The 12,376-nt window shown below is 42.5% G+C and overlaps 1 pseudogene; it reads right to left on the bottom strand.

Annotated features, from left to right (window-relative positions):
• Window positions 1–11,785: 11,785 nt before the first annotated feature.
• On the bottom strand, window positions 11,786–11,903 carry LOC124546380 (annotated as a pseudogene).
• Window positions 11,904–12,376: the final 473 nt, after the last annotated feature.

Below are 12,376 nucleotides of genomic sequence, written 5' to 3'. Positions count from 1 at the left end.
AAAAAAAAAAATCTCATTTTGTTCGTTTTAGTTCGTTGTATCTGCTCGGGGCACACGTCATAAGACACCCGTTTCATTTCGTCGTTGATCCGTTAACTCAGTTTTTTTTTTATTATTACAGAGGGCTGCTAACCCTCTGACCGAACACGCTGAGTTACCGCGCCGGCTAAAATATTAGATGTAGGTTTGATCGTATTGGACGGGCTGTCACCCAGTCCCCACTCACCAGCGCTGTCCTACTACTGCTCACCACGGGCACTTTTAGCTGCTGAGTTTCCTCCTTGACCCGGTACGCCCCTCCTTAGCCAATCTGGTCGTTGCGGACTCCTCCATAGTGACCATGTTGATGGCGAGCTCAGTGCGGACGCTGGACCGACATGGGAAACAGCACCAGTTCTCCCGCCCTCATACCATCCACTACACCTGGCCTCCTAGTAGCTGGATTACAGGAGCACGCCACTACTCCCGGCCTGAAACGACGATGATAAGGACAACACAACACCCAGCCCCTGAGCGGAGAAAATCTCCGATCCAACCGAGAAACGAACCCTGGCCTTCAGATATGACATTCCATCGCGCTGACCACTCAGCTACTAGGGGCGGAAGAAACTACAGTGAAGAGGATAGGTTCATATAGTGCAGTTTTCTCGAATTTTCTTTGCTTCACTGCCACAGATTTTTGGCGTAATCAAAAGTGCTCTGGAAAATTATTATTTCATCATATTTGGTTGTGTGAGTGTTTTTTGAGAGAGTGAATGTAGGGCATACACAGAGTGAGAATGTCGTATTTTATCAAAATTATGTAAATGTTGAAACGTCCCCTTTGGAAAGTTTAAAATGACTGTGCTGATAAACCTCTTACGTTATTTGATTTTCAAACAGACGAGCAAAACTGAACTTGCTCAGACATTTCTCTCTTTACTTATTCTGATCAACACTAAACTGACACACAGTATTTTTAGCGCAACGCAATCTGACTTTCAATAATCCCTACAAAAGAATGGCCCTGACTAACAATAACCTATACCTTTCATGAATCACTTACCTCACAAAAATCTTAATTACTCGAACTACTGCAATACAGCGAGCGCCAATAGTGCCAGCTAAATAAAAGATTATAACTACTGAAGGCACTAACTACTCATAGACATAGTTAGCAAACGAAATATTTTGATAGAGAACAATGTATTTATCTTAATAATGTTCAAAAGTCATCATTATATATATATATCCAGTTTTACAAGTTTACTCTTTGTGATGGACACACGTCCAGATCGTCCGCTCGCAAAATTCTGCCCTGCCTCTCCCCACATCCACCACTGCTGGCGGCTCACCTCCAACTGCGCAACGCTACGCGTTGTTCACATCCAACTGCCCAACACTACAATAGCAAATATTCCAAGAATGCAAACCAGCCACAGACTGCACACAGCACAGTCAGTGATTTTCATACAGAGAGCTACGTGGCGTTACCAACATAAAAACCTAAATAGCCCCGGGTCCCCGGTTTCGATTCCCGGCGGGGTCAGGGATTTTCTCTGCCTCGTGTGGCTGGGTGTTGTGTGCTGTCCTTAGGTTAGTTAGGTTTAAGTAGTTCTAAGTTCTAGGGGACTTATGACCACAGCAGTTGAGTCCCATAGTGCTCAGAGCCATTTGAACCATTTTGAACCTAAATAGCCTACTTACAATGTAAGCGTGAGAAATTTATAGTGCGACAGGGGAATTTGTAACGTATGTCCGAGTGAGCTTGATTTTGTAAAAGGCAGCCAAAAGGGGCGTTGACTATTACATTTATTAGTAATTTGTTTTGCGGAAAGGAATCGCATTATGTTTTCATTAAATACTTTTAGTCTCGGTATTACGAGATTTTTAGTCTAAATTACCTGTGGTAACCTGATTCGCTGGCATTAGAAATATCACAAGTGTAGAAGTGCTCGACATGATGTGGTTGGCTGCTTGACATACTAGCCAATAGGAATTCAGCATTTCCCGCGTGTTTGAGTGTGGCCTTGTGCCTTAGCCCTACGAGTCGATATAGTCGCTCGGGAGCCGTCTCCTGGTAAACACGTATATTATACCGCGCTGATCAAATTTGCACAAAAATCAAGCAATTCGCGCGTTTGATCGGTTCTCGTGTCGTTGACGAAAAGCGATTGCATTGCTGAGTATTTTGTGAAAGTTTGAGCTTTGCGAGTGGTTTATTTTGCGAGACATTGGATTGTGGACATTTCATGTCGTACATAATCTCCGCGTGGCGTATCTCGTGCAGATTACGAGACTTCATGGCGAGTACTTCTTTACGAGAAGCATGCTGAACGACTGAATCCGTTAAGTCGCAAGCAGTCGTGGGTCAGCGACTGTTTAGGACGTTCAAAGTATCGGGTCGGACTAAATATCTTCTGGCTGCTTTAGGGTGTGACCTTGTAACAGAAACAGTTAGTAAGATTGCATAATTGATGTCGGGATATTAAATAAGGACTTGACAGCCATTTTCTGTGTTTTAAAGACAACAAACCAATTTACAGGAAGTTTTAGACATTTCTTTCAAACGAGTCATGCAGGAATCCCCAGCTACTACGAATGGACTAGATTTATGTGGCCTTTCCGTGGTAGGTATTTAGCCGAATTTTCGTCAACGCTCCGTTTGTCAGCTAAAGCAGTATCTCCCATGGCAGAGTGAAGGGGAAGACGATGAAACCTATCCAGATAGAGGGACGGATCGTTTAAAGGATAGTGAGAGACCAACCCGCCCCACCCCACACTGACTGCCGATATTCTCCACATGTGGCCCTGACAGATCATGTGTGAGACCAGCCCGGGCGTGAACTCCTTCTCAGTGCCATTATCCAGGATAACAAGGACCAGGTACAGTTGTGGGTCCAGCTGGGCTCAGAAGAGGGTACAATGACGAGGGTGCCCCCTTCCCAACGGAATCTGTGTCTGTATCTAGGCCGGGGAGGGAAGGGTGGGGGGCAACGTCATACTGGTAAGTGGGTTTATATTGAGAAGCTTGTAACCTCCCCCTCACTTATCGACCTTAATGACAGTGAAAAATTAAACCACGTGTACCTAATGGAAATTTGGGAAAAAGCAATCGTCACCGAAGTTAATCTGTCGGTAAAGAGGGAGGAAAGGGTTACATCTAAATGAAAGGAAAAATGCAAATGAAACTGGTGGAAATTAATTTTGAAAAGGGGTAAAGTTAATGAAGAAAGTAAATGTGCGGCCGTTACGTTAACAATTAACTAGCGGTAATTAGATATTTGACATTTGGGGGAAATTACGGTCGCCAGTCCTAAGGACAATTACTATAGTAACTGAAAAAGAAAGGTAGTTACACATATAATTAGCACTAGAAGCGTGGCAACTGAAGGTTGACACGTGTAGTGTGAAAACTGAAAGTTTGTCAGAAGTAATAACTTTCGCTGCACTCTGACTTAATTTAGCAAAAGAATCAATAAAACCGGAAAATCGAAAGTTAATTTAGTGACTGAAGTTAATAGTGAGCTTTCTTTCTGAAGCACATCGAAATTCAGTAAAATACGGTTAGTCTTGGACTACCTCAACAATCATTTCAAAAGCAACTTGAATCTACGCAATTTAGAAATAAGAGATTTTACTTTGAGCTTGACTTAAATGATTCTGAACAATTAACAATGGTAAAATTTAGTACGTACCAAGCTGAGCTGCAGTCACAGGTAAGCTAAAATACGGTAACAAAACTCGCACTCTTATTAATTTGTGTTTGTGTAATCTAAGTATTGTAGCCAGCTATGAATACTTAAAGTGAACTTTGAAATTAAAGCAGTGAAATGGAATTATGCTGGCGTTTGAATTTCAACGACACTCGGGTTCATTTCGGAAAAGGAAGGGACCCTGCTTGGTAATGCAATTGGGACAATGAGCAACAAAAGTTCATGCTAAGTTGCTGTAATTTTGCGAGGCAAAAGGAACAATTTGAAAAGCTGAGGTCTGCCATACAGTTCTGAAACTTTACGTGCTTTTAGTCTTCCTTGTTGGTTGATTGAAGGTTTGAAGTCGTCGATCGAGGAGGTGGCGACAGTCACTCATTGTCGGCCGTCGCTGTTGCAGAAGCTGGATGTTGGCGCGCCTTCTTCTCGACACGGTCACCAGACGAAACGGGCTCTTGATGTGCGCCAGCTAATGGTTCCCGTCCGCGACAGCATGTCCGAAACTATCATCGCAAGTCGAGCGCAATTACATACTGCCAAACCCCGAAAGCGCGGCAACTCGCGGGAGCGTCACACAACACACCTGCTCAACCGCACTACCCCAGCCAGACTCTCTCTGCCCCGCCCGCGCTCCACGCGGCAGAGTTCACTACCAAAGATCCTAAACACTTTCGTTCTCCACACGACCTATCGATGTATTCGTTCGATAGTATAGTTTTCCCTAGGCCAGACCCACCGTATAAATACAAATAATATTCATAAAACAAACCAATTATACATCGACATAAATGCATATATATACAAATAGTAAAACAATTACAATATACAAAGACACAGAAATGTCATATATTCAGGTAACAAAATAATGAAAAAATTTACAGTACAATAGATGGAAATAGGAGGATATGCATTTCCGGCGTTACACGTGCCCAACATTGTCTGAGGATGTTCGTGTAACGTAAACAGACTCAGAAAATGTCCCAATAAAGAAACAGCGGAAATGCATATGCTCAAAACATCAACAAAATTTAGCATTCGTCTAATTAACCATAAATCAATTTTTAGACCATAATAATTGAGTGGAGAGACTCCTAATCTTATTCCACTCTGTCATCTTGCACAAAATAAAACAGGTTGACAACATATTAAAATTCATAGAAGATATAGAAAATGGTTTAGCTATTCCAAAATCGTCAAAATCCGTAACACTATCAAAAAATGGAATACTATTTACAAAATTAATCAGAGTACATGGTCATAAAAGCAGGTAGATCAAAATACGCAAATAAATAATTAAATAGACTACACATTTTATATAACCTTTTCATAATTAATATTCTCGTCACGAGAATCTATTTAACGCTAAACAAGAAAATAATGTGCAGCGATCGACAAAAACATTAATATTAACAGCAGAATTCTTTCAGCTGTCCAGGAAGAAAAACAATTCCGCCTTCCGTACTCGCAAGTACAAAGAATGCCGACAGCGGCACAAGAGCCAACAGCGGCACAAGAGCCGACAGCAGCTCGCCTCGCCAGTATTGTTGCGCCCGCGTGTGTGGCACGCTTGATCTCACTCGCCCTTGTGACGGCGTTTCCAGAACGTCCGTTTCACTGAATTCTTTCGGAAAAACTCACTCCCGAGTAATCTCAAGGAGTCCATAAACACTATCACAGTGGATAACTCAACACTGTCCATCATCACACGCATGTACTAGCCTGAAACTTAAAACAGCGTTTAAGTACATCGGCAATGACTAGTAAATCACATATTTATGAAATCTTACAGCTATTTCCAAAATCATATTTACATTCCTTAATCTACTGTGACTCAGCTGAAAACTTAAACTAGCAGCTTGGATTTTTCAGTTGATTAGATCATGATTAAATTGATTAAAATTAAATTGATTAATCAAAATTAATTACTTATTAATTACTTCTTTAATGACCTTGGTCAGTCAAAAGCATGGCAATCTAGCAAATCGTTAAATCTTACACTCTATTTTACATACTGTATAAATTACCCATTGTGTGGTATTAATCGATCCTAGGTTGGTACAATTTCAAGTCTACAATGTTCCGTATACCTAATAGTTTTCCAGAGCTTGGATACTCTAAGCAATAAGCATTTGTGTGAGGTATACCAATGACTTTATATGATCCATTATAAACAAACTTAAATTTAGAGATTTCATGGTCTAACTCGCTCGATTTCTCATGAGCTTTTACAAGTACTAAGTCTCTGATTGCAAACTTAGCAAAACGCGCTATAGCGTCATGACGACGTATGCGAGCATCGGCTTTTAGCTTCATTACTTCCCGCAAACGATCCTTTTTCACACCAATACTAATGTCAATCCGTGGAGGGAATTTGATTATCTCTTCCACTAATCTTTTACTTCTGTCATCCAACAGGATTTCTTCTTTAATTGTCCCCCCGTATTCGTCATCAAGGGATTCAGATTTGATTTTCACTTCCGATTCCGAAACATTTTCTAAAGTTTGGAATTCCATTTCTACTCTTTGTTGCGTTTCGGCGGTCGCGTCTTTCCTGCTTGCCGCCTGCCCCTGAACAATGGGTACCGCGGTGCGCGTTTCCCACTGTTCGACCGATTGTTCCGTATCAAAGTCTACCAAATTTTGGCAATTGTTGCCTTCACTCATTTTAATAATTTTCAATATAAATGCCAAATCTCAAATATAATTAGATTTACTCCCACTACTTAATGTCGCTGACGTAACGACCTGTTCGTAACCAATACTTTGTTACGAGATTTGCACCATACAAAATTCGTGTCCAGAACAACCTCAAAACTGAAGATTGTCCTGTCACCAGGTCGCCACGTGTAACCTCCCCCTCACTTATCGACCTTAATGACAGTGAAAAATTAAACCGCGTGTACCTAATGGAAATTTGGGAAAAAGCAATCGTCACCGAAGTTAATCTGTCGGTAAAGAGGGAGGAAAGGGTTACATCTAAATGAAAGGAAAAATGCAAATGAAACTGGTGGAAATTAATTTTGAAAAGTGGTAAAGTTAATGAAGAAAGTAAATGTGCGGCCGTTACGTTAACAATTAACTAGCGGTAATTAGATATTTGAGATTTGAGGGAAATTACGGTCGCCAGTACTAAGGACAATTACTATAGTAACTGAAAAAGAAAGGTAATTACACATATAATTAGCACTAGAAGCGTGGCAACTGACGGTTGACACGTGTAGTGTGAAAACTGAAAGTTTGTCAGAAGTAATAACTTTCGCTGCACTCTGACTTAATTTAGCAAAAGAATCAATAAAACCGGAAAATCGAAAGTTAATTTAGTGACTGAAGTTAATAGTGAGCTTTCTTTCTGAAGCACATCGAAATTCAGTAAAATACGGTTAGTCTTGGACTACCTCAACAATCATTTCAAAAGCAACTTGAATCTACGCAATTTAGAAATAAGAGATTTTACTTTGAGCTTGAATTAAATGATTCTGAACAATTAACAATGGTAAAATTTAGTACGTACCAAGCTGAGCTGCAGTCACAGGTAAGCTAAAATACGGTAACAAAACTCGCACTCTTATTAATTTGTGTTTGTGTAATCTAAGTATTGTAGCCAGCTATGAATACTTAAAGTGAACTTTGAAATTAAAGCAGTGAAATGGAATTATGCTGGCGTTTGAATTTCAACGACACTCGGGTTCATTTCGGAAAAGGAAGGGACCCTGCTTGGTAATGCAATTGGGACAATGAGCAACAAAAGTTCATGCTAAGTTGCTGTAATTTTGCGAGGCAAAAGGAACAATTTGAAAAGCTGAGGTCTGCCATACAGTTCTGAAACTTTACGTGCTTTTAGTCTTCCTTGTTGGTTGATTGAAGGTTTGAAGTCGTCGATCGAGGAGGTGGCGACAGTCACTCATTGTCGGCCGTCGCTGTTGCAGAAGCTGGATGTTGGCGCGCCTTCTTCTCGACACGGTCACCAGACGAAACGGGCTCTTGATGTGCGCCAGCTAATGGTTCCCGTCCGCGACACCATGTCCGAAACTATCATCGCAAGTCGAGCGCAATTACATGCTGCCAAACCCCGAAAGCGCGGCAACTCGCGGGAGCGTCACACAACACACCTGCTCAACCGCACTACTCCAACCAGACTCTCTCTGCCCCGCCCGCGCTCCACGCGGCAGAGTTCACTACCAAAGATCCTAAACACTTTCGTTCTCCACACGACCTATCGATGTATTCGTTCGATAGTATAGTTTTCCCTAGGCCAGACCCACCGTATAAATACAAATAATATTCACAAAAGAAACCAATTATACATCGACATAAATGCATATATATACAAATAGTAAAACAATTACAATATACAAAGACACAGAAATGTCATATATTCAGGTAACAAAATAATGAAAAAATTTACAGTACAATAGATGGAAATAGGAGGATATGCATTTCCGGCGTTACAAGCTGTGTACAAATTTGATTCAATTTAGTAATCGCTGCAACAACATTACACACCACCTCCACCTGTGAAATTTCATTTCGTTTCCCACTCCCTTTCTGTGTGCTTCCCTCTTATTGTCAGACAGTGTATCGGGTGCTCAAAAAGTCAGTATAAATTTTAAAATTTAAAAAACCACGGAATAATGTAGATAGAGAGGTAAAAATTGACATACATGCTTGGAATGACATGGGGTTTTATTAGAACAAAAAAAGAAACAAAATTCACAAAAGTCCGACAGATGGCGCTGGACAGCAAAACGTCAGTAACTGCTACCGTGACGGGCGAGAGGTGCGCCGATATCTTACAGAATCGCATTATCCCCAGCCTGACTGATATACACCTGCTGGAACGTACGATGTTCATGCAGGATGGTGCTCCACCCCATATTGCTAGACGCATGAAAGATCTCTTGCGCACATCGTTTGATGATGATCGAGTGCTCAGCCGCCACTTTAATCATGCTTGGCCTCCCAGGTCCCCAGACCTCAGTCCGTGCGATTACTGGCTTTGGGGTTACCTGAAGTCGCAAGTGTATCGTGATCGACCGACATCTCTAGGGATGCTGAAAGACAACATCCGACGCCAATGCCTCACCATAACTTCGGGCATGCTTTACAGTGCTGTTCACAACATTATTCCTCGACTACAGCTATTGTTGAGGAATGATGGTGGACATATTGAGCATTTCCTGTAAAGAACATCATCTTTGCTTTGTCTTACTTTGTTATGCTAATTATTGCTATTCTGATCAGATGAAGCGCCATCTGTCGGACATTTTTTAAATTTTGTATTTTTTTGGTTCAAATAAAACCCCATGTCATTCCAAGCATGTGTGTCGATTTGTACCTCTCTATCTACACTATTCCGTGATTTATTCAGTTTTCAAATTTATGCTGACTTTTTGATCACCCAGTACTATGACAAAGGGTGAAAAGTTGGTTGGTTGGTTTAAAAGGGGGGGGGGGGGAGGGGGAAGGGACCAAACAACTTGGTCATCGGTCCCGGGGCAAAAAGGCAATAACATTTAATTATATGTGCCATAAAGTTAAAACATGTTAATATAGTGAAATATGTAAAGATACAGTTGTTCAGGTCTTCAGTCCGAAGACTGTTTTATGCAGCTCTCCACGCTGCTCCTTCCTGTGCAAGCCTCTTCATCTCCCAGTAACTACTGCTACTTACATCCTTCTGAATCTGCTTAGTATTTTCATCTCTTGGTCTCCCTCTACGATTTTTACCCCCACTCACTTCCCTCCAGTACTAAATTGGTGATCCCTTGATGTCTCAAATGTGTCCTACCAACCGATCCCTTCTTCTAGTCAGCTTGTGCCACAAATGCCTTTCCTCCCCAGTTGTGTTCAGTACCTCCCCATTAGTTACGTGATCTATCCATCTAATCTTCAGCACTCACATTTCGAAAGCTTCTGTTTTCCTCTTGTCTGATCTGCTCATCAACCACGTTTCACTTCCGTACTAGGCTAAGCTCCACACAAATACCTCCAGAGAAGACTTCCTAACCCATAACTTAATATGATAACAAATTTCCGTTCTTCAGAAACGCTTTTCTTGGCACTGCAACTCTACATGTTATATCCTCTCTGATTACGCCTTCATCAGTTACTTTTAGCAAACCTTATCTACTACACTACTGGCCATTAAAATTGCTACACCAACACGAAATGCAGATGATAAACGTGTATTCATTGGACAAACATATTATACTAGAACTGACATGTGATTACATTTGCTTGCAATTTGGGTGCATAGATCCTGAGAAATCAGTACCCAGAACAACCACCTCTGGCCGTAATAACGGCCGTGATACGCTTGGGCATTGAGTCAAACAGAGCTTGGATGGTGTGTACAGGTACAGCTGCCCATGTAACTTCAACACGATGCCACAGTTCATCAAGAGTTGTGACTAGCGTATTGTCACGAGCTAGTTTCTCGGCCACCATTGACGTTTTCAATTCGTGAGAGATCTGGAGAATGTGCTGGAGAGGGCAGCAATCGAACATTTTCTGTATCCAGAAACGCCCGTACGGGACCTGCAACACGCGCTCGTGCATTATGCTGCTGAAATGTAGGGTTTCGAAGGGATCGAATGAGGGGTAGAGCCACGGGTCGTAACACATCTGAAATGTAACGTCTGCTGTTCAAAATGCCATCAATGCGAACAAGAGGTGACCGAGACGTGTAACCAATGGCACCCCATACCATCACGTCGGGTGGGTCATAAGCCAGTATGGCGATGACGAATACACGCTTCGAATGTGTGTTCACAGCGATGTCGCCAAACACGGATGTGACCATCATAATGCTGTAAACAGAACCTGGATTCATCCGAAATAATGACGTCTTGCCATTCGTGCACCCAGGTTCGTCGTTGAGTAAATCATCGCAGGCGCTCCTGTATGTGATGCAACGTCAAGGGTAACCGCAGCCATGGTCTCCGAGCTGATAGTCCATGCTGCTGCAGTTGTCGTCGAACTGTTCGTGCAGATGGTTGTTGTCTTGCAAACGTCCCCATCTGTTGACTCAGGGATCGAGACGTGGGTGCACGATCCGTTACAGCCATGTGGAAAAGATGCCTGTCATCTCGACTGCTAGTGATACGAGGCCGTTGGGATCCAGCACGGCGTTCCGTATTACCCTCCTGAACCTACCGATTCCATATTCTGCTAACAGTCATTGGATCTCGACCAACGCAAGCAGCAATGTCGCAATACGATAAACCGCAATCGCGATAGGCTACAATCCGACCTTTATCAAAGTCGGAAACGTGATGGTACGCATTTCTCTTCCTTACACGAGGCATCACAACAACGTTTCACCAGGCAACGTCGGTCAACTGCCGTTTGTGTATGAGAAATCGGTTGGAAACTTTCCTCATGTCAGCACATTGTAGGTGTCGCCACCGGCCCCAACCTTGTGTGAATGCTCTGAAAAGCTAATCATTTGCACATCACAGCATCTTCTTCCTGTCGGTTAAATTTCGCGTCTGTAGCATGTCATCTTCGTGGTGTATCAATTTTAATGGCCATTAGTGTACTTTCAGAGTTTCATTTCCTAATCTAACTCTTTTAGAATCGCCTGATGTAATGCGCTTGCTTTTGTGTTCATCTTGTATCCTCCTTTCAAGACAGTTTCTATTCCGTTCAACTGCACTTCTACGTCCTTTGCTGTCACTGCCCGAGTTACAATGTCATCGGCGAACCTCACAGTTTTTATTTCTTCACGCTGAACTTTAATTCAGTTACCGGATTTCTCCTTGCTTTCCGTCACAGGTTGCTCAATGTACAGACTGATAACATTGGGCATAGGCTACAGGTGTGTTTCACGTCCTTCTCAGCTACTGTTTCCCTTTCATACGCCCTGACTCTTACAGCAGCAGCAGCAGCAGCACTCCGTCTTCAGGCCACAAGTGGACCATCGGGACCATCCGACCGCCGTGCCATACTCAGCTGAGGATGCGGATAGGAGGGGCGTGTGGTCAGCACACCGCTCTCCCGGTCGTTATGACGGTTTTCTTTGACCGTAGCCGCTACTATTCGGTCGAGTAGCTCCTCAATTGGCGACACAAGGCTGAGTGCACCCCGAAAAATGGCAACAGCACATGGCGGTCTGGATGGTCACCCATCCAAGTGCCAGCCACGCCCGACAGCGCTTAACTTCGGTGATCTGACGAGAACCGGTGTTCCCACTACGGCAACTCCGTTGCCCTGACTCTTACAACTGTTGTCTAATTTCGGTACAAATTGTAAAAAACCTTTCACTCCCTTTATTTTACCCAGTTTCCTTCAGAAATTTAAATGAGTGTTGTCCCTTCAGTAATTTAAGGAGAGTATTTCACTCGGCACTTTTAATACCTTTCCCCAAATCTACAAATGCTATAGATGTGCATTTGCCTTTCCTTAAACCTATCTTCCAACACAAGTCATAGGGTCAGTATTCCCTCGTGTGTTCCGACATTACTCACAAACCCAAACCGATCTTCCCCAAGGTTGACTTCTATCAGTTTTTCCATTTTTCTGTAAATAATTTCTGTCAGTATTTTGCAAACATGACTTGTTAAGCTGATAGATCGGTAATGTTTACACCTGTCAGTATCTTCTTGAAATTATTACATTCTTATTGAAGTTTGGCGGTATTTTCCCTGTCTCATACATGTTGGACACAAGGTGGAATAGTTTAG

The sequence above is a fragment of the Schistocerca americana genome, chromosome 8, assembly GCF_021461395.2.
Source record: "Schistocerca americana isolate TAMUIC-IGC-003095 chromosome 8, iqSchAmer2.1, whole genome shotgun sequence".
NCBI lineage: Eukaryota > Metazoa > Arthropoda > Insecta > Orthoptera > Acrididae > Schistocerca > Schistocerca americana.
The sequence above is the reverse complement of the archived record's forward strand: the minus strand, read 5'-3'. Positions and strand labels throughout refer to the sequence as shown.